This window comes from Pieris brassicae, chromosome 1 (assembly GCF_905147105.1).
Source record: "Pieris brassicae chromosome 1, ilPieBrab1.1, whole genome shotgun sequence".
Classification (NCBI taxonomy): Eukaryota; Metazoa; Arthropoda; class Insecta; order Lepidoptera; family Pieridae; genus Pieris; species Pieris brassicae.
The window spans coordinates 18556498-18582042 of record NC_059665.1 but is presented as its reverse complement, the minus strand read 5'-3'; the positions used below and the strand labels follow the sequence as shown (position 1 = coordinate 18582042).

Sequence of the window (25545 nt, the reverse complement as noted above, 5' to 3'; positions counted from 1 at the left end):
TTCATGAGTTAACAATTCGATTGTTATTAAATTCGTGATGATCCATTCTGGCATCGTATATTCCTCTAAGTTGTTTGCGATGAACTGAGTAACGTTGTTGTGTTGTATTTTAACTATAAGATTTGAATTGTTTGACTTCTGGTATATTACTTAGATATTGCCGATGTCAAATAAATTCTAAAATTTTGTTCAAGATAATTAGCATTGTAAAATAGTAAAATAATAGACTATAGAGCACACCGCATCGCAGAAGTAAATCGATAGCGCGCTAGTGCGGTTTCCGGTCGCTATGCACCACTGCTCGTCTGTCACATGAAAACGCCTACAGTCATGAATAGACTGCATACAACACCATAGCGAATCTCTTGTAGACTTCCTGTTGCATTATTCTATAAAAAGTCATATCCCGTTCCGACCTGAATACTAAACTCTTTCTACCCTGAAAGAACAATACGCAAGGCTTTAAATAATTTGGGTTATATGTATGTCATTCAAAAATAAATCAGATATAAAACAATACAACATAACTTATAAATAACAATTTTTATTTGCGTAGAATTCTCAATTATACATTAATTTTTTAATCAGAAATGTCCTAAAACTAAAAAAATATTTTCCGCTGTCTTTTCTTTTGTCTGTCTTTCCGCTGCCGCATTTTAAAAATGACTGTCACAGATTACAACTAGAAATAATAGCCATGCGTCTAACGTTGAAAATTAGTTATGAGAAGACAACGCAACAAGATAAAATTACATAGGTGTAACCAAAATAACACAGAGCCCGTGCTATAATTAACAAAGGGAAGAAGTGCGTGAGAGTAAATTGTTTAATATTATACTAGACGCATGCGTTGCACGCAATAAGGTACCATTTGCCGCGTGCTGAGTGAGCCGGTTTTATTATATATAACAGTTATAGCTTGTTCGTCTATTTTAGATAGTCGTAAATTAAAATCATAAAAATAAATTTCGATATTTTAGCTAGCTAGGGAGTTTCATGAAAACTGTGATGTGGTTAGGCCAAATTATTGAGTAATCAGCATTTACGATGAAAACAAAAAAAACTTTATATAAAAATTATATTTGCTGTGTGTTTTCATTCGTTTTGTCATAAGTAAAAAAATTATTAGATTTATTCCTCATAATGAAAACTTAAATTGAATTTCGGGTTCACATTGCGACCATACCGTTAAATTTTTTTCGTCCAGGACTTCGAAACAATGATAATATAATCTAATAGAATCAATTATACGCACGTAGATAGTTTAAATTAGTTCACCTAACTTTGTGTTAAACCTAGCGGGGAAAAACTGGATGAATGTTGATCAAGACACAGAGAAATGGAAAAATATGGAGGAAGCTTTTACCCCAAAAGGGGCCATACAAAACTAGACAACTAAAAAAAAAGAAATATAACTTATAATTTATAAAACTTACTAACACAACTAATACTAATATTAAGAAATGTAAACCAACTAACCAATATGAATTAATTAATAAAACTTTAATAATAATAACATTGTAGTTATAGCCAACATTATAATAAGCGGTATAAAAATATTTATGGTCTTAACGGAGCTGTCTTTACACATTGTGATATAAATATGGCAATTATTGCATGCAGGCAACATAAATTCATACTTTACTCAGAAAAGATGTTCAAGAGAGATAGTGTCAACTGTCAGAGCGAAACTAGACGTACTATGAATCTGCAACAGACATTCGACACGGTGCTTGCAATGATGTATTTAGCATTTATTATAGGTAATATCTTAGCTGTATTTATCCATCGTTTGGAAAGTAAATAATTAGTATGCATACATTGCAAATTTACCGCAATGTCAGCAATTAATTTTAGCATAGACCATAGAGCATAGGTAGACTATATATCAAATTATACTCATCATGTTTGACCTGATTGTACATTTTTAGCATCAATTGCTTACACCCGAATTCTTAATCCGTAACTACTAGAATCATACATTCTCTATAAAAATACTTTCTATAGAAAAAGCAGTGTAGCAATTACGATTAGATATTGGTTTGTCGTAATGGCTCCTAAGTAAATCTTCCCTAGGTGTAAGCTTTATTTGCTGCATCAATAATTCTCAATTTCATTCTTTTACCATAGTATCTGAATTTGTGTTTAAATATGCTTAAATAATAAATAATTCTATTTGCATGGCTGATTTATGAACACCGACAATTCGAGGCCGAAGGGGTCAGACGGCCACGAGTAGAATATTTGAAATTGTACAATAATTTAAAGCTGTATTTCCTAATTATAATTACGTATTACCTTACATAATTGAATAAAGATAATCGGCAATTGCCTCTTTTACTATGATCATCGCGATCCTTTCGACTCAAATATATTACATTATACCATCATTACATTACAAATAGTATTAATACAGTATTAATGTATCAAGTTTCGATAAAGCTACATTGGTTGTTAACTTAAGAATCGTTATGTAGCATTATAAATATTATAAACTTATATGTTTAAAATATTTATTCATCCTGCAAATGAAACTACTAATATAAAAATGTTGATTCATTGCTCACCTACTTACATTTCGTATTATTGTAAAGAAACTCTAAAATTGGACCGGAAATGATGTTTGTTATTGGTACAATAGACAATTTTTTATAAACGATCTGCGAATTATATTTTACAGGTAGAGGGGTGTTCGCAGATTCAGGAGTATCACGACGTTTAAGCAATGAGCAAGCCATCGGAGGAGAAACTATAACTAAGGTAGTTAATACGTTAAATGTAAATGCAAAAATGTGGCAACAAAGCACATTTATTTAAATAATATAATTAAAACCTTTCCGTCATGCATTAACACCTTCAAAAGAGCCTTGTTAAAAGCTTTCGAGGGCTAGTCTGTCTTTGTTCGTTATTTCAAAATTTCACACCAGCTTAAAGGACTACTTGTGATCCGGTATTGGCGAGACAGAGGGTCTAATTGAACTAAATGTTTCTTAGGCATTACCCTTCTTTTGAAATCTTTTCTTGAATGCTTTTACTTTTACATTTTAATACTTTCTAAAATTAATTGCATTACTCATGTTCATCTTTTCATTCAATCTCAATCGAAACTTCCTTTTAATTTCCACAATATATTTTAATGATTTTTATTTAAAAATCTATATGTTTTACTACTATCTGAAATACAACCTTGACACGACAATACTTTATGTATCACGACAAAATTGTATGTTAAACAATATAACATTTTGAATTTTATATTCTTTTTTCTATTCGATATTAAAACGCTCCGAATACTTTACAGATAGTATTAAAGGTAATTCAAAGTAAATAGACTTTGATTACACGCATAAAAAGATAATGCCTTATACCTTCCTATCGACTTGCTTTACGAGTTTTGTTCAGAGCAATCTAATCCACAATCACGATTTATATTATCTAAGTAAAGTGGCTAAAACGATGCTTGGGAGTCAACACTGCAACTATACACGAGCTAAGGACTATCAATAGCTAAACTGTAGAATTTTTTTATTTAGTAGAATTGAAGTTTTAATCTCTTTAATGTGACTACCTCACAGTACCTTTTGTTTGATGCCTTAATGTTTAAAGACATTTAATATCTAATTAATAATTTGTTTAAATCCATCTTCGTATAAAATTTGCTATTAAAAGAAGAATTGAATAAGCAGTTACTTATATAATTCTCAATACACTCAGCAATTTTGATTTTACCGAGGCCTTTCAGCGAGCCGGTCATTACCCCCATCGTCTGGTAGACGTCTACGACCTGCCTTCACAACTATATTGAAACTAACTGACGAATGCTTTTGTACTCGTTCCATCGAATACTTTATACCATTACCTGTGAACACATAGCGAAATATCTCCGCAATAGTGTTAAAATAACATGAATATTTCGAATCGCCTATGATTTATGCTTGTGTGTATAAGCGATTTAAATAAAAATGTTATGTAGATAAACTAAACGTTGTCTATTAATATATCGGAAATAACAATCGGTTTAAGATAAATTAAACTACCAAAGATTAATATCTAATGCTTCAGTATAAACTAGACACTTTAGAGAATTATACCAATAAAATGTAATAAATAAAGACACATCTACTTAAAACTCCATATGATCGTAATCTATTCTATGAGCACTGGTAACAATCAATATGTTTACTCAGTGCATTAGGCCGAACGCAAGCCGACATTTCAAATGAGCCGATAAGATCTCGGCGATCAAGGCGAGTCGCCCGCGCAGTGTGACGCTCGATCGCAATCTCACAGGACAAAATCGATATCTCCACGCGAATTATTGTTGAATTGTTGATAAGATCGTGCTTCAGAGTAATGCACGAAAGTTCTTTCTAGTTCTACTGTTTCAAAACACGCTTAATTAAATATCATAAAACAAAGTCGTAAACTTGTTTGGAATTAAAAAGATGTATGATTTTTTGAGTGACTGTAAAAATATTTACGGTTACGTTATTTAGTTGTGTTACTTATAAAATTGATTCTTTGGATAAAATTTTATTAATTGTATACTAATCTAGACTATTTTAATTACTTTAACACCGTAACATTATTATATCCTCGTCTAATATTCAAGTTTAACAAGGTTAAAAACGAACCAACCTCAAAAATATATATTTTCCAACGTTCGTGTTAGATTGCAATAAATCACATGAAATGCTACAAACACTGCTCTATTGGCTAACTAACTCATGTTAAACCGATGACTTTTTTGATTATAACAATGAAGGTCATTTTAATGGTCAGTCTGAAAAAGAGAAAATATATTGATTGTGAATACAAATAGAAATTCTAAAAACCATACAAGACGTACGGGGTTTTAGAAATATGACTTTTAAACTATTCTATTTTTTTTTGTATCTAAGCTGGATTTCTTTGTCACAAATTATATTTAGATCTATTTTATTATTACGCATGTTCTGTTAGCTATTAGCGTCTTTGAAAGCAAGATTTTTACCTATGTTTTAAGTAACACCGGTTAGCTGACTAATACCACCAGTACATAATTAATACCTGTATATTGAATAAAAGAGCAGTGTTGGTCTAGTGGCTTCAGTGTGCGACATTCGCTCGAACGGTGAAGGAAAACATCGTGAGGAAACCGAATTGCCTTAGACCCAAAAAGTCGAAGGCATGCGTCAGGCACAGAAGGCTGAACACCTATTTGCCTATTAGATTAACAAATGATGATGAAACAGATACAAAAATCTGAGGCCCAGACCTAAAGAGGTTGTAGCGCCATTGATTTATTTATTTATATTGAATACAAACTATAATTATAATATAACTATAACTACTTTTAATTAAAAGCCTCAGCCCTTTCAGGCGACTTGCGATTTACAAGCCTATATAATATATATAGCTATAGGATGTAACGTAACGTTGTCTTGGAGCAAAAGAATATTTGTTAGACTTACAACTTTTTGTCTGCATTCGTTTAATGTAAAAAGACATGATTTATAAAATAAGCTTCCCTCTTGCAAGAATTTAAATATTCGATCTCCGATCTCAGACATAGAATATGAATTAAATATTTTCTATTGCTTCCAATGAAGATCTGAGAGACTTAGACTTGTCACTGATTCTTACCCAAAGCGCTACTACAAAGTCGAAGTTATAAAACCAGTCGATTATTTATAAGCACTTAACTAGATTTAAATCGCTATGGTCGATAAGTTAACTAAACGACCGAGTGGGCGATTGACTCAGCGAATCTCACTAATTGTGTCTTTATATTGAACATGTTCCATTGGCATTTAATGATAAAATTATCGAAGACATGGTTCGGTGTCAAACCTTTATATACTTTACTTACTACAATTTAAAAATTAACCTAACAAGCAAAAATTTTACAATAAAACAAGCAATATAGTTATTGTCTGCAAGCAAAAATGTCTTTTACTTTTACCTGATGATAACAACCCCTTACAAATTAGTAGAAACGTCTAGTTAGCCATTAGATTTATCTACGTTTTATGAAACAGAGTGTTGCCTTCTGGAATGCGCTAAAAACTCCCAACACTAATCGTTGCGTGCGTAAAAACTGCTAAAATCGTAATACTTTTAACGCGAAATTTTTCGTGTTCCCCTACTGCTTTCAAGGTAATTTTGAAGTCGTTGTTATAATTGTTTTTTGTATGTAGCATATTTTCGTGTTCTATTGTTTTTTTTTTAGTTTTGTTACTCATACATTTATTTAATAGAAAAATCCTATCCGTGAACCTATTTAACGACACTTCCATAATTATAACTTGTATATATTTTATTTATATATCTTGTATTTGTGATGTGTCTGTCATGTTTCCTTATTGATAAATGAATAAATACATTATTTTGATGTAATCACAAACGTCCTACGAAAATAGTAAAGTCTTATTCAAGCTAAGATATGGTTCGCAATATGAGCTACAAGTTAAGATAAAAGGCATCGTGGCTTCCATAGCATTAATCTAAAGCACCATAAACGCCTTATAAGCAATAAACACTAAGCACCGGCAATCGAGCGCATGTATTAGCCATCCTTATTATCGCAACACAATTATTTATATACAAGGGGTTCGTGAACTCGGTACACGGTAATTATTTTTATGTGTATGATACAAAAATATTGGGTATGATGGTGTTCAATGGGACTGAAAATGGTTCGGTACAGGGTTTGTTAAAGTAGCGTGTAGTACTATTTTATAGGTGGGATACGTATGTCAATTTTTGTGTGTAGATATTTTTATGCTGAGAAAGAGACAAATAAATTCCATTATAGTGTCTGCCAAACCTATCAATTAAATCATAAAAACAATTAGATCCAAACTCATTGTATAAACAGGTAAAAATAATAATATCTTTCTATAAAGGATCTTGAACAAAAGCGAGGTCAGCGATTTAAAGAGATGTTATTTATGTATCTGGTAGTGCTGGAATCGAAAGAGTCTTCATACTTGTACTTTTAATAAATTTAAAGTAACTTCACACCTTAGACCATGGCACACCTGACTTAACCATTATGGCATATTCACGTCTATATTCCGTGTTCAGATAGAGATTTCACAATAACTCGGCGAGTCGTAACAATTTAATGTTGAATATCTATAATTCACGTTACAACGAGCACCTTTAGCCCGGATCGGTGATTAGAATGTTACAGCCGTGTCGACAATGTGGCGAAATTATTTGCAAATTGCGATTTTCCGAGTAAACCAGAGTTCATACTAGTGAAATATTTTATCTTTTATACCGTAAAAGTTACCAAATTACTTTATAGCGTATTTTCAGTGAAGCTAAGGAAAATTAGCGCACGAAATAGTGTTACAAATATGTATCTAAGAGAACTATACTACTGCGTACGAAACTGCGTAGATAAACTTGCGTTTTAACCTTATTCGTAAGTAAATGGTACAAAGTCGATTCACGTATCAAGGAAATGCGTTCCTATGCACTGCAATTAGATCGTCGAAGGGTGAAACATGGTAATCGCAATTATAAGACTTAATACTAATATGGTTCAAGAAACGTACATATTACGCAAACGATCACGAAAAACTCGATTTCATCTTTTATTTCATGAAAAGGCACTTACTTGAATAAATGAATCATTAATTACTGTAATAAATTACATGTGTTTGCTGACATCAACATACCTGAAAAGACAAAAAAAACATTTTAAATAAAATACTTCTGCAAATTTATTAAAACAACGGAATATATAAAAAGAAATATTATAGACCAAAGGTGTTCTAACTGCATCATCCGTTTTTATCTTCTTTCCCTGAGATTTCATTTAGTACCTGTGATCGAGGGGAGACTTATACGAAGGGAAATTTCACTTAATCTTACAACCGAATGACATAAGCCTTTAATCGCATTATGTTAAATAGTGTAACTTCCACCATTCACATGTCGAATATTACTCGTAATGATAAGATCATTCAACAGTTGAGACCTATTGTTTGCGCATTTATTTTACGCTTGTATAAAAAATTTAATATATAAAGTATTTTAAAGTTTACTTTTCTGTACCACTTCGGAGATAACATTGCACTTGTACTCGCAGGAATGGTGCTTTAAGAGATTAAACTTTAGGACATCGATCGCTAGTGCTATTCGATATTTATTTATATTTCATCGACGTCAAAAAACCTCAATTCCAATACCATTTTAAAAATTAATACATTTTAACATCATAAATTGCTAGCCATATATCCCCTTCTTTCTATACGTTCTAAAGAGAGTACAAATCGTAAAATGTAATAGGTGTTAACTAAAAGCCCTAAGGCCTTCGTCGGCAAGATATTTATCACGTTATCTAGAAGAGGATAATAATCTCATTAGCTGTACAAATGCATATAATGACCGGCGAACGGTACAGCACCGACACGCTCTAAATATCGGCAAACAGTTTTTAATTGCGTATCATGAGGCGATGTTCAGTTATCTTGAGAAATTATAGGACAAATTGATTATACTTGGGACGTTGCTCTGTTATTTTACTTTCAAGAAATCGATTCTTGTTCAGCTTATGTAGGTTTTAATATGAAACATTTATTCATTCACATAGTTTCTTAAAGTGAAAATGATAGGTGAGCATTACGCGGTATTAATGGTTAAAGAAAATCTGTCTTGATACAGATCTAGAGGGAATAATATGTTTTAATTAATTAAGTATTATTTCTTACGCGATTAAACGTACTTTTAAATTTATATATTGTATCGTAGGTGCAGTTGAAATACTTCAATTATTCATATAAATATTCATTTTACTCTATGCTACGATACAAGATTATTTTGATGTGACCATCGAATAGGCAATGTAAATATATTATTTTTATTTTCGGTAAAATGGGAAATGTTATTACAAAACAATTTCTACTTTTAACTAGTTTATGCCCGCTAAGATATTTTCGTAACGAAATAATTTGAAACAAAATGCGTTTCAAATCGCCACGAATTTCACGAAATCAAACGGAAGCGAATCGTTTGAGTGGTTGCCCTCGTTGTGAAATGTCAAATGTCTATAGAAACTTCTACTTAATACTGAAGTCCATATACAACTATATAAATATAGTATTTTAGCACCATTCGCCACTAAGTTTATGCGTGTAATTTTTTTAAGTGATAATTTCAACACTAAAATAGTAAATATATATAAAGTAATCCTTCGTATTTAAAAAAAATACATTAAAAAAAGTCACTGACTGCAACGGGCCTTATCGATAGAGCGAAAAGCTTAAGCTAGCAAGCAACAAGTTTCAATTTTATGATATTTACCTTAACATATTAATAGGCATATAAAACCTTAGATATAAAAATCGTAAAGATATCGTAGCAATTTTTATGTCGTGCACAGCTTATTAGCAATATATTTATCGTGGGTAAACAGCTTTAAATAAACCTAGTTTCGGAACGTCACTTTGCGTCTGGTGCATGTTTATTATCAACTCACCATTTACTTCAAGTGACATAGATTAACAAACGACCTTGCAGTCGTCTGTTTTGTATCAATAGTATGGTATTAAACGTGTAATTTATTTAAGTTTCAACGTTTCCATGTACCTTATAATTATAATAATTACTTTAATTTTATGTTATCATAATTATACAATTTTATCTGATATAAAGTTATTATTTAAATTTCTGTTTTCAATGTAATCACATCCAATTATACTGTTTTCATATCGAATGGTTATTATTTAAAGTCAAGTAGGTAGTAATTAGTTCCTTTGCGTACTTTACACAGAACTTGTACAGTCGGAGCAGCATCGCTAGTGTAATCACGAGACACATACACAATCCGTCTCTCAATTTGAACCTTCTATTATCTATATCTTCTATTTACGACTAGTTAAACGGAAAGTCCAATCGGTTCGCGTGTCTGTGATTGGACTACATATGGCGTTAACCCGTCACTAACAAACAAAACTCGCCATTTTTACTTACCCTGAATCGCAATACAAGTTAAATCCAAACACCGGATGTTTAATAAACGAATTACTTTAGTTAAAACATGCAAGTTAATTGACTTTGACAATTACCAACAGCTATTAAAATGCACAGTTAATTTATATTGCACTTTTGAACTTTATCGTGTAATTTTAATGTGATTTTTATGAGGCGTTTATAACGATTAGTTGTAGTAACATAATTTAGCACTTAAAATAAATGCATATATAAGTTTGTTTTATATTAAGCTTATCAAATATATATATACAAAATTAACCTCTTAATCAAGTAACATTGCACATGTACCTCTTCTTAATCTTATTTAAAAATACGAAACCCTGTAAAAATAATGTCCAATAACAGTTTTTATAGACTCGTCTACAACCTTCTTATTCTGTGAAAATAAATAAATTTTCCATATATGTATCTTTCAATCTATTACGTTTTTTATCTATTTTAGTTCATTTATACTGATCTAGAATGCTGTCTCTTTTAATCATACTTTTTTTTTTAATTTGTCGTTTACATACATAGGTAATACATATTATCAAAAAATTCTTTTCAATTAATTCTAAACATTATGGAAATGTCCGTCATTCCGTCCGTCCGTCCGTTAAGGTGTGTGAAATAAAAGCTTATGATTCAAAAGGTATAATTACACTATTTAAACTACTAACTGCCAACATTCACAAACAACATAATGATCCTAACTAGCTTTTACGCTTTTACAACGGAAATAGAAAATAAAAGTCATGTTTTTTTAACATGAGTTTTTATCGCTTACCTATTGACTTTTCGGATATTTTCGTTAAACATACACAAGAAGGCCAGGCAGTCGTCTCATAAGTGATAACTCATCCACAGTCACTGCCGAATGAATGAGATGGCGGCCTGTAAAGAATACGTACGCCCTTCTTGGCCAGTGGGGTAAGGAAGGCTTTAAGCTAATTAGGCTGAGGGCATAACAGCATCACTGTTCGAAGTTAAAAATTTGGAAAACCAATAACATTTGTATAACTACACGAATTTGAGTTCCTACTTATAGACTTGTGGAATGAGAGACCAGTTCTTTTGGGATGAGGAATGTAAAACCTCTGATTGTTTAAAATATAAGATTTTTATTAAGCATGCTATTGAAATGACTAAACTGAATAATAAAAGATATCTAACATATTTTATCTGCAGAGAGTCTAGCTTAGCACGGCTATTTTCAGCATCGAAAGTGATGGTAATCCTAGTACTTGGCTAACCAAAAACATAAACTGGTTGGGAATTTTTTATAATACCGTAGCTATTTACATGAAATATTGCTTCAGGTCATGGCAAAGGGTTCGTTTTTACAATATTTTTCATAATCGTGTTAAGAGGGAATGGTACGGTTGCTACCAAACGAATGTTACATCGATAAAGGACATCATATATTACTAGCTTAAACAACCAAATGGATGCTACTCGATGCTATTTAAAGGTTTGTCCATATCACTTTGCATTATGCTAACGTTCGTAAATAGGTCCGAAACCGTGGATCAATTACGTACTTACTTTAATTACTTATGCGGAGTCCTAATACATATATTAAATAATATACATCGGTAATATTATTTAGCATTAAAATATCATTGATTATGTGACTGTCGCTTTCATTTACATCAATCATATTGTATTTTTTGTTGAGTTATGCAACAGATTGAGTTGTACTACATTTTTTATACAATAAAATCGTGATTATGTCACGTTATTGATAGCGTACACCAGAAATCGGAATATCGATTAGCCATGGACTTTCGCAAGATTACAGCATTCAAAAGTAAAACGAACAATGTAGGTACAAAAGCTGGAAATTACTGGAAAAATATATAAAGTACGGGAGGATGTTAACAGACGACTTAATGTTACTATTTTTTACAAGAACATCGAATTAATTGGTACTACTATGTTTAACTTCATGGTATATCATTGAATGTAAAAAGTCACCTGTTTATACGGTATTTCACGTTAACCAATACTATTCCTTTTTTAAATACAAAACCAACTCATTATTGTATTTATTTCTAGCGATATTTTCTCTTTTGTATAATTGTCACTATAACTTAAATGCATGCCAATTATTCTAATCAAAACAAATGAATGCAAGTATGATAATAATATGACAAGTAATGAATCATTATTAAGTTCCCAGCCTCACAGTATTAATTTCATGTCAATTCTAAGCTTGCATTTAACCTATTAGCTGCGCTGCGCATGATTACAATATGATAGTCCAAGGGAATGATGGATGATGTCTGTCCCCTGGCCGGTGACAGGAGCGTCACGTTCTCAGTTAGATAACTCGAAAGTTGCGGTTTTGCGTCGTCCCAGCAATTTATCGTGATCGAGCCCGCTTATTGGTAATCACGGCCGGCCATTAGCCGAGCCTTTAATATAGATATAAATTACGAAAAGTTAATTAAAACGCTTATCTAGTCGCTTCGGCACGACGACAGCGAATATTGGACAATTTATTGGCGAAAGGTGTTGTTTTTCACGTGTGTCGTTGATTTAGTGACTGCCCATTAATTATTGAAACAGTATTTGTCGGAATACAATTTGTAAACACTCTTAGTTTTATTTGAATTCTGCAATGAAAAACTAATAGCCCATAGCCCATAGCCCAATCCCATTGCCATCATAACTTTAAATAACATTTAATTTTCATTCCTTTCAATTATATAATCGTATAAAAGCCACAAGAGCTTTCGTTAATGGTGATTAGCCTATTACATCAGATTAGCGAGCCTTGAGTAATGTCATTGTACATTCGATTATGGAATGTCCATTTCGATACGGAAATGCATTAGCGCGATAACTGTCATATCTTCCGTTACTCTGTCTATACAATGAGGTGACCATCTTAGCATTGCAAGTGGACACAAGTCTCATGAGATTGAATGAATTCCATTGACATTCTAGAAATATTTATGAAATACTTGATTTTTGATTTAATTCATATATATTTTAAAAAATTATAAGCTTTTAAATGTAAAATTGATCAAAAATACACGATTATTTGTTGTTTATGAAGTATTTTAAAAATACATTTAAATTCATTTCAGTAATTGTAAGAATTAAAAACAGTCATATAAACTACAGTAAATATAATAATATAATAAAATATACATGGACAGATTACCTTTACAAATAGAAGTAAGTTATTTAAAAAATTATGACAGGCGCACATCAACTAAAACTAATTACACAAAACTTGTTTAACATAATGTACCATAACGTATAATCTAAAATAATTTATTTGCGCATATTATCTTTCATCGAGACATAATAATTTAACTAATGATCGCACCTAACCCGCGATTATATCTCATAGTTTTTTGTTCTAAATCTTTGCGTATATAAAATTAACTTGAACACACAATCGTGACTTAAATGTGCTTAATGATCGCACGTGAAAGTACGTATTGTTAGTTTTAGAGTTAATTGATATTTTGGCAAGTGAAAGTGTGAGTTACTAATTTTAACTGCGAAATCTCACCGCGAGTTTAGACAAGACAGCAGGATAAGATTAAAAATAACGTTATAGCACCGCGAAAGCAGCGTGTGAAAGGTATCATTTGGCCTAACTTAAAACATAAATTCATCGTAAAACAAATTAATTTGATAACTAACTACTACCTTTACTTTTCAATAAAAAAAGCATTCTTCATTTGGTTGATTTAATAACTAGGATTGATTGATTGAGCCTGTTACATTTAAAGACGTAGGTGGACGACCAACTCAAAATAATCATTGTCTCATCTAGAATGGAACTAAAGATCTGCAGGCCATATGCCATGTACGATAACCACAAAGCCAAGTATTAATAAATACTTCATCCTTGTAATAAAGAGTGTAACAAATTGAAAAGTAATATTCCCCCGTAAACATAACAGAATGAGTTCCAACTGTACAAAGGTTGTATTACAACTGTATTTACCCAGTAAATATTATATTTAATATCATAATTAGCATATGGATTATACCAGTAGAGCGTGCTGTAACAAAATAGCAAGAAAACCGTCAGTTATCTGTCAATACCTATACGACTATTTACTTCAATCAAGTGGAGACTGCAATTAGAGTTTCTAATTGAGGCCTCGACGTATCTATTCTATCGATATTCCGGAGATAGAACTTTGTGATAGACACGCTCTGTTTAACCAATTAATTTAAATACGAAAGACTTGACTCTTCGTTAATAGATTGCCTTCATTGGCATTATGGTATTTACTATTTGTAAAACAATATCTCCAAAATTTATGATAATTGTTATAAATGTTGATATTACCACAGACAAAAGATATTGTGTACCGAAAACAATTACATCGAATTGTAAAAAAATTTGAGAATGATTTCATCCAACGAATATGGTTTTAAAAGGTTTTTAATTCGATTTGACACTACACTTGACACACTTGAAATATTAATTAACTAGTTTAGATACAATTCCAGGCCATATGACCCGAAGGTTCAGAGGATTTTCATCGATTCGATTTCCATTGAAACAAACATGTTTCGTCTTGGAGGATAATTAAATTGATTGGTTTAAAAAATAACATTATATTCATTTATTTTGACAAAAATAATGCAAATTATTGTAGACAAAAGCTACAAAAACAAGAAAGCTGTGCGGGGCTTGAGTGGTTTTAGACGCGTGAAAAAGGCCAATTTTGATCATCATTGTGCCGCTGTCTGACGTGAAAGTATCAAGATGGGGTCGTCGGGTTACATTTCAAATGGCTTTTGGTTTTTCAAAGCTTTTTACTTGAAGTTTTTGTCAATATGATGAATTAAATTTTTCGCTTGTCTACAAGAGAGAGTTTATTAAAGACTATTATGTAGTGAGATGATGTAAAATTTTGTTTTATTGCATGTAAAAAAACAATTATAAAAGTCTGCATATATTACAAGTTATTAACAGATTATAATCAAAATAAATTATACTTAAAAAGATAATGTGACTTATATACCGTGTGATATGTATACATAAATAATGATCAAATCCTACATCTCTTTCGGGTTTTCGCCTTCTCGCCCCTTCGCCAGTGCATCCGTTTATTTATTTTTATTACATAGACAAGTGATCAGCTCTGTCTGACACATGTTGACGAAATTTTTATTTGAGACGCATAAATAAATGACAAATACGTATAATAATAAAATAGTAGGTACGTTTATAACTTACTCCATTTTAGTCGTTATAAACCAGTTAAACGAACTAACAAAACGAATTTAGCCACATCTACGAGTATTTGTTTAAACTTGTTTATTTCGAAAATAGAGATTGTAAACACAGTTGTGAACAATTTGATATGAGCGGAAGTTCGATGCGTCTGCGCAGGGGTCGTCAACACGTCCACAAATAGTTGCATTAGATCAGTGGATGGCATTTGATACTATTAATATTTTCATCACAATGTTATAAAAAACAAATGCACTTAGTGAAACCTTCACAAAATGTGGTTCGTGTAAGCAATTACCACCAACAGGTGAGACGCCAGGCGTAATAGATATCTTAGATTCAACAAAACTTACTAATTTAGTCTTAAGATTGGTTTTAATGACACAAAAAAGTTTTTGTACGCTTATTTTTAAACCTTCCTTGAAAATGTCCCCTTTGACCAACTTCATTATTATACAAATATATTATTATGATTATATTATATAAATGTATGACTATATAAACAAAGTTTTTTTCAAAAGATACAAGACTCGTTCGCCTACGTCAGAGGAAGCATGCGGCTGATGACTGATGACGGACTGATGCAGAAATTGGCTTCTCGTCTTTCTACTTGGACAGAAGGCCTCATAGATCATTCGTACGTAGCAATTTTCAACAGATTTTCTTACATTTAAGGGGCTATTTAAATCTAACACTAATCTAAGCTACTAGAAACAACGAATGAAAATCTACTTGTGGCTTGACTACATATTGCTAATTTAATTTTATTGAAAGTAAATACATACATCACCTTCAAGACTTAATTCACGGGAATATGCTCCTATACATCGAGTTCAGGGTTTTACATCCGGCAAAACAATAATTATTTAATAAGCTAAGATAATAAACTTAAGTACCGTAAGATATAATTTAAAAAAATATATGTCTGCCCCAACCCTGTTACAATATAACTAGTAGTTATATATAAAATAATATAAATTATTATAAAATGTAGTTTCTCGTTTCAAATATGCTAATTGTTGTAGTTCAAATTAACTATTATTTTATATGTTATAGGCGCAAGTTTCCCTCAGTAAATTTTAAATGCAAATTACCTCAATAATTAAATTTATTAAAATCTTAATTTTATAGTAATTACCGTAATATAAATGTATCGTTAAAAGCTGTTTACGTATAAGATCGCCGTAAAATGTTTCATGCGCAGAATTGACAAGTAGGAAAATGTCCAATTAACGCCAGAACTGCATTATATTTAATGTTTAATCGCATGTGATCACATCAAGGATGCGGTTAATTAATTACATTAAGGATGAGTTTTGAATATGTTTCACCTCAATAGATAGATATAGAAAATACGTATTTACATTTTCCGAATTGTTGATTTATCTATGAATGAAATAGTATCCTTGTCAACCCAAAGTATACGTAACTGGCTTTTCTAAAGTAATTCGGAACATGCAGTATTTCGTAAATGTTACCATGAGATATAACTAAGAGGGTACTTTCCATATACAAGACGAAACGCAGGCCGTATGCTTTTGGGTTCCATTCATCTTTTAATAGAGCTTCAGAAAAGAGTGTTTAATCCAAAGCCGTATACGCAAGGAATACAATAGCAGATACAGGAAATTTGCAAACATATCAGGAAGCATGACATGTGTTGTAGAGTGGACATATGGACATCTCGAAATAGACCATCGCAGTAACTAAAAGCGGTTGGGCATTTCTCAACATCGTCTATTCGTATAAGTGAATATTTTCCTTTCATTTTCACGTGGTTTAAATAACGTCACATAAACAATCAAGTTGTAACTTAATATAATTATAACTACAAACTACAAAGTTACCATTTAATCTTTATGAAATTAATTATATTGCAATATTCTTTAATATTTAAAATTCAGAAGTAAATTATCATATTGATTGCATTCTCGAGACCCACGCGAAGCGCAAACTTTCTTATGTTGGGAACTTAATGGATTTCCATCGCCGGTGGTCTTCCTGATATCATTATAATACATGAGCTTTTCTTTCGCAACCAATCTCAGACTACTTAAGGTAACTCTATCTTTTAACTACAGGGCTACAGTGACACGAACTATGACAGTCTTTTGACTGCATGACTCGTTTTTGAATTTTACCTTTAAAAGTTTATTTTATTAGTTAATAAAAGAGATATAGATATACGAAAACTAATCGTACATAACTAGTTTAATATAAATTTTAAATAGTTTTATTATATTCCTTGCGTATACTTAGGCTTTGGATTAAACTGGCAAGATCCAAGGAAAGGCGTTTTAAGTTCATTCTCCGCAAAGTCCCAATCGAGTTACACAATATCGCTAATTGTTCTATTTTACCGCTCTACAAGCATTAACAATTTAGCACCCAATAAAATTGTAATTGGGTCCAAATTACGAACAATAAGTGAAAGGGTTCCGAAATACGCGTCCCGAATGAAACTAATATTTTCAAACCATAAATAAACCGTTATTTCATGTAAAGGATGCATTAATACGTGACAGAAATAAAAACAATTACGCATAGAACACTTTCTTATATTGAACTTTGGAATCGCCATAGGAATATGTAATCGTCAATTTTTCAACTGTCATTTATCGTGCATCTATAGAATGTCAAAAATGACATGTCGCTTAGGCATACCCTCTGTATCTGCCATATCACTATTTTATTAGAAGAGCACTATATGGTACTATCGATATTATTCTAGTAAATTTATCCGTTTAAATGTATCAATTGTGTTACATACAAATTAGTTCTGTATGCCTTCTACATTTTGGAAGTACCCAGAGTTTGTCAACGGTGTAAAAGAAAACCGGAGCATCAGTTCAAAGTTTTGGTGCAAATTTTAATATTATCCTGAGCACTTCTATCGTTTTAATATTGAGAGCGCGTCTATCGCGAGTTAATATTCCCTTAATGCAGTTTGAAAGTGCAATGATGCGAAACGGTGCATTAGTGATGTGATCTACTTAATTGAATATATTATAGATGCGATGAATTATAAACCAATTTTTGTAACAATAGTGGTTAAGTTGCGACATGTCTAAGACTAAAGAATCTTAATTTAAAATATAATATTTTATTAAATAATATATATCATCTATAGATTTTATCGACAGACAGCTAGCGGTCAAAGTGATCGTGACTAACACAGAACATGGAATTGTCGACGTTCTGTGTTAGTCACTCTACGACATACCACTATAAAATACTAAATTAATGTGTGTTTATATAATATTACTAATGCAATTAGACAAGAATTTCAAGAAACTGTCAACTATTTGACACTTGTCATAGCTCAAGATACCATACGTAGTGGTATACGGGCTTAACATCCAATTACGTGAATAAGGCTGGCTTTATAAGGCTATAGTATGCGTGGGATGTAAAGCTTCTACGTACAATCGTGATTCGTGAATGTTTTAATGTAGATCGTGATGTTATTACTATGTTTGACTGTTTGGTTTTCAATTAGATGGATACTTTCTTTTTAATTGATTTGTTTAATAAGTTTCATGTTTATATAACTACTTTGTTGGTAATCATAATTGGTATGTTCATACTTTAAATGTAAAGTTGGATTTTGTTATTCACTTATCATATATATAATTCATTAAAAGGATAAACCTAACACGTAACCAAATTTACTTTATACTTATAACGCGTAAAAAAAATCTTTGAAATTTTCTGAGTTATCATGGGTCACCTTTTGCTCTCTAAACCTGTCACACTATAGAAATATACAAAATAAATTATTAAATTAAATCGAACAAAAGACCTAACCCAAGAGGATCTATTAATAACTCGAGCGCAGCACAGATGGCGTTTCAGTCATTAATTTTCATTACAGCCTCGACTGTAACAACACGGCAATTTCCTCCATAAATGTATTTAAATAAGCTGTTATTTATAACTTCTATTTGTCTATGGATCTTCTCGAATACTCCCTTGTTACTGTGATTTGGTACTCCTAGCATTATTAATTAGACGGTAAACTAAATTTATTCAATGTCTTATGCATTCGTTAACGGTCAGCCGTAGAGGCTTTGAGGCTTATATATTAAGTTATTATATGGATTTAACATTTGTCATTAAAGAGTTCTAACTACCCAAGGACATCAATACTATTGGTTTCTTTGGTCACGGAGGACAAACAGATTATACAAAGCCTGGTATAAAAGAAAAACATTATTAGCTGTGTGCCACGTTCCGTAATCAAATTTGTATATTCAAATCCAAATCTCTTTTCTAGGACTGGAAGCTAGGGTCTCTAGGTTAAGTTAGGTTATATATATATATATATATATTTTATCTAAGCAACACAGGTATAACGTTTAATTATAGATACAATCAGTATTTGTGTATCAAATAAATAGAGATAGCCATAGAGTGGCAGTAGTAGTTATAGTTGTAAAATTTTCCCATTGTAGTTTGAAACAATTAGGATTAAATCTAGAAAATAAAAATTAAAATATTCCCTATTGAAAGTTATTACTGGATAATTGTATGTGATATTTACAAACTTCATATATGTAAACGACCATCTATTGTGTTCTTACCTGCAAACAAAGAAATAAACAATAAGAATAAGGTCAAAATTTTAAAAGTGAAATCTCACTCAAAGGTTGAACTTTCCCTAAAATAGCATAATTCTAAGGCTCTTATAAAAAAATTCTTGTTTCTATATTGCTCCACATTTTTGTGTAGAAAGCAGTATATTACGCATAACATATTGCAAAAACTATATTACTAAGCATTTTACAAATTATTGAATTAAAAAAACAATTAGATTAATAAATATTAAACAAATTGCCAAATTTGTCGCGCAAAAAATTTAAAAGGCTAACTAAAAGCAAACGTTTTTATTTAATTACAAAAACATGTTGAGACTAATAATAATTACAAGTGTACGTAATTTAGCGACATGTTTATTTTATCTATAAAATAATATTACTTCCTCCTAACCCAATACTAATTTTATGTTTTAACTTTCTACGTACGGTGGACCTATTAGGTTTATTTTATATCAATGTTAATTGTAATTAATTTGCATGAAAGGGCTAGCTGTTGTACAATAGGGTTTAATGCAATCCAGACTATATATCCCTAGAAGTGCACTCTGTTATCGTTTCTATAGAACAGGAGGCAAAGGAACAGGAGCACCCGAAGACATTGCCAGAATGCTCGCAAGTGTGTTACCGGGCTTTTTTTACTACTTTGCTATTGCTTAGCGTTCTTATTTTAGTAAAATTTAATTTAAAAAAATCACTATTCAGTTTTGTATTAACTTTTTTTGATTACGTTAGCGGTGAACTAAATGATATAATGCCAAAGTGCATACTTAAATTATAAAATTTACATACAACACGGGCGTTTACTGTTCTACTTTATTTGTTCACTACTTATTATGTTTACTTCATTTAAGCCATATCTAGTACATAATTCCAGAAAAAGTATACTTTTATTAATAAGTTTTCACAATATATATATTTATATATGATGCGTTTTATGTATTGATTCATGATTTCGATAAAACCGTTCTTATCTTAGTGATCAGATATAGCAGAGTGTAAACTAAGAGGACCATGCAATCGTAGGCCTGACATAAATATCGTAAAAATAAAAAGATTCAGTATAGTAGGTACATGACTTCATGACGACTGCAATAAGATATTAACACAATATATATATGTAACTGATGTAACTAGAGCACACATCAAATCAAAATATCCTTTATTATGGTAGGTAACTAAATGAACACTTCGACAGTAAAAAAAATTGTCTTACATTTACGAAACTAGTTCTAGAATCAAGGGCATGGAACAGCCGAGGAGAAATGGCAATAAGGTTTTGTTTTCCACAGACTATAAAAGTCAAAACTCAGAGTGCAATCGTGTTGACTGTGAGTGGAAGCCATTGTTCAAGAATACGCTTCTTCGGTGAACAAAAACCCAACTCAAGATCAAGATAACCTCAATAAACGTCAAATTCGGAATGCGCAATACGTCAAACAATCATTCTTAACAATCACCGGAAGGAGCGTGTGTACTTTTGATTTAATGCAGTGCTGATCCATCGATATGATTTACTAAAGGCTATAATAGCCCTTTTCCGTTTTATACTTACTTAGTTTTCATGTCGTGAAAACATAAAACATTTCAAGACTAACGAACAAATTTTTAGTTTCAGCCATCTCGTTGGATTAGTTAAGATCCAAATAAATACTAATAATACTCAAATAATATATGAGAAAACTTATTATTAAGAATTTTCGACACTATTACTTTAACAATATATTAAAATCGTTTTTATTAATGATAAAGGTTTATATAGCCGTAGGTTGGATGTTATAAAATTTAAGTTTAATTTAAATTATTGGTACAGGTACATAGTACCTAGGCGTTGTGTAGGCAACATAGTTGATCTATGTTATGCAAGTAACACTTTCCTACATCTTCTATATATGTCAATTGGCTTTTTCATAGCCCGTTTTCTGCCAATATTTTCTCCTTCAAAACGATACAAACATAAACTTAGTTCGGATTTAGTGCACTTTAACAGAAATTTTATAATGAGACTCTGTAATGAAATTTCTCCAACATAAACAATAGAATAACATCTATTCATAAAACTTTTCAAATCTGTTCGTGAAATCATTATCATTTACCAAATAGGTTATTACCTAACAACGCTTACAATCTCAGAAGATTCAATCTATCGGTGATTCAGCAGTTTAAAGTAACTATAATATAATAAATTAGATACATTTACGAAAGACTCTCTTATTTATAAACACTCCCTTTTAGTTTCGACATTCTTAAAGTAGAGAGTAGAACATTAGCCACTATACTTAAATTCTTGTCGAGAACAACAGATAACATCTAAAACGCATAAGTAAGCATTAGCAAGTACAACATAGATTTACATTAACACCGACTTATAAGTTACAATATTATCTTAAAAATAATCAAAATCTCTCAAAACCATTGTATTAAAAACGCTTGTCATTCTGTTAGTTATTAAAAAGCACAAGAAACAATTAAACCTCCCAATTTGTTAATTAACATCTATACGGCGACAAAGGTCTTCTACTCATGTATAATTGTGTAATAAAAACCATCCAACCCATTCACGTCAATTACCGCGCTATAAACAAAGACCGACGTACATAGTATGTTATGTACGATTATAAAATCAACAAAAATCAACCATTCAAGCGTAACAGCACAATGTAGTATTGTATGCCTAAACAATGGATTGGAATCAAAGCAGACAAATGGGATTTAAAACAAATGCCACGCGTCACAGCAGGTACATTTCACCAAGTCACAGTGAGAACGTGCCCTTTTATATTATAGCGATGGGAAAGTAAAAATGTCAAAATATCGCATAACACCCACTTATAACAAACATCTAGGGTCACATACAAGACTCGTTACTCCCGTATATCAAAATACATTTCTAACGTACGAAAGTCAGACTTCGTTTTAAGCCTCGTTTCTGTATCAATCCTTAATGTGTTCTGATTGGGTCATTGGTTTATCAGGTCTGATAAAAGCAAGAAAACTGCAAAATCTCCATGTCATGTTGTGTCATTCTCCATGTTAAACTTACACATTCTAGTGATTTAAGACAAAGAATACTAGGAGTAGGACAAGTTCTTTATACCCACTTATTTTAAATTCAACCCTCTAGCGTTCCCTTCTCTCATCAAAGACCTCGTTAGGGATGAATGTATGTACTTGATACACATTGCCAAAAATATGAAAGGGGATTTTTATACAAGGCACAATGATCATATAAATACCTTACAAGTTATGAATAAAAGCCGTTTTCAGAGACGAAAATACTGGCAAAACTAATTGTGTTTTCCATGAGAACTGAATCTGCAGCTCTGTACCTGCGCTAATAAACAAAGCCTGGTCTTCGAAACAGTAAAACTTTGAAGCGTTCGAAGATTGCATGAGAATTCTTGCAACTAATTATTTATAATTTTTATGATAGACGTAGAAAAATAATCTCCGCTGTGATACCATTTTCTTCGAGTAATAGCTTCCTCGAAAAAAATATTTGGAGCAAAGTAATAAAAACTACAACGTGTCTCATTATCCCATCTGAAACCTGTATGAGGGAGAAATTTTCTAGGAAAATGGGATATGACGCAATGCGCCATTTCCAAGCTCCCCCGACGATGTATCAAACTTCGAGTGCTCATTAGTCACCCTTCAATAAATCTCACACTAATCACAGTCACGGATTGAAAGCAATAGATTTCTAAGTATGTGTTCGATATTGATATGCAAAGAGGCAAAATAAAGAAAGGAATAGAGATCTTGTAGTCAAGAATGTGCGATACGACATGATATAAGAAAGAAAAATTTTTGTTTTTACATGTGACAACAGATTTAGTGAATACATAATGTTACTACAAAATCAATAACATTTGTAAACCTGTAGTCCAATTACACCTGTACACAGCATTTCAGTGGCATCTTCAGTGTTGCTTTACTAAATATTAACAAGTAATACTTTATACATACATAAAGTAATATTAAATTAAATGACAAAAATAGAAGTTTGAATAGGTTGCATAGAAGCTTCAAAGGTTGTCAATCATTTAAAACTGCTTTATATTTCATTTATTATAAATACGTTTGTTAAACAGGTACGTAGTTAGCAATGTATTTTAGTAATATGAATGGTAACCGTCATAACAAACACGATACTATACGTAGTCTATATTTTACAACGCCGAATACAATTGTTTGGAAGAAAGACATGAACATTTAGTACAGTTGGATCCCAAAACGCATTCGGACCAATATGCACTGATATAAAACTCCAATTGATATCGGTTTTATATCTCTAAATAGCAATAAAATAGAATCGCTACTTAAAATATAGAAGGATAAACGTTAAGTGTGGGCTCGTTACAACCCACACAATCTATTCTGTACATTTAAGGCATAACCTAAGAACTTTACTGTAATTTAGCTCATCTATAAAGCTCAATTTTGTTATACGCCCACGTGTAACTATCAATGCTTCAAGCTGTAATAGCCATAACAATTAATTGTTTTCGATAAAAATTGTTATCAATTATTTATAATACAAGAAATCGATTTCGATTCGTTGTAGGCTCTTAAAATTATATAATTTTTTTTTAGGACACAAAAACAAGTACTACTACGCCTTCAGTATGCATCTAAGGTTTCGAAATAAATCCGACATACGACACTTTGACATCTGTATTTCTAATTTTACAGAGTAATTAATTAAGTATATACAGATACATATAATAATTCGAAGCTCTATGAAGGTCCAAAGCTATTTTACGAGTATATTGAATAAGTGAAAACAAAATCTTAGCTACAACACAATTGGCAATTAATGACGAAGCAAAAATGAATCCATTAACTTGCTACTTACATAAATAATTTTACAACAAAATGACTATACGTTAGAAAAAATTAAGTTTATTTAAATCAAATGTGAAAGTTTTAATGTAAAAAAACTGCTTTGTCTAATTTAACAAAACGCATAATCATGGAAAAACTTATGTCATGTAAAAATTTACATATAAGTATTCTAAACAATTAAAAATTTAAATAATGCGTGAATCAACACGCGCATTTCTCATCGGTCCAGCGAGCTGCGTAAATTTTCATAAAAATCTACTGCATTTTAAATAGCCCGTAGATACAACGCATGAGAAAGTTGCACATTACAATAACTGTACTCTAACATTATGTATGCCATGATACACGGTAATTAAGAAAATATTACATAGTATGCACATTAATTACTAAGACAATTTGGGAACTTTTACGTTTCGCGTGAGTCGTCACTTTCTTGGAATGTAAATAGTAGAAAAATGTAAATAAAGTATTGTTTAGTATCGAATCATTGAAAGTGCGTATTCTTTACATATAATGAGTCTTTCACTGTTCTTTTTGCTGTCAATTAAGGTGTATTGAAATAGTGTTAATATAATACATGAAGTACATATATATACACTTTTTGAATACAAAACTTATGAACTACATACACTGTATGTAGCTGACCTAGCTAAATGAAAGCACATGTATAAACTCTAAGAGAGTTTATATCACTTACTCGTTTTTCTACAAAACCGCTTATTGCAAATAACATAACCATTTTGATGAGGAGAAGCGTTACAAAGTATTAGTCTAATATGGCATACATAACATACCATATTATTATAACTAAAGGTTTGCTACTTTTCGTGGTTCTTAATTTTGAATTTTTTACATATTAATTTGATTTTAAATGTAGAAAAAGTCTCAGTTTATGTAAACGCTTAGATATTTCTTTCAAAA

At 31.2% G+C, this 25545-nt stretch overlaps 1 protein-coding gene across 6 annotated transcripts in view; it reads right to left on the bottom strand.

The window, feature by feature from the left end:
- LOC123710448 (microtubule-associated protein Jupiter) overlaps nucleotides 1–25545 on the bottom strand; it is a 79835-nt gene that overhangs the window by 6839 nt on the left and 47451 nt on the right. The gene's annotated exons all lie outside the window — the stretch shown is intronic.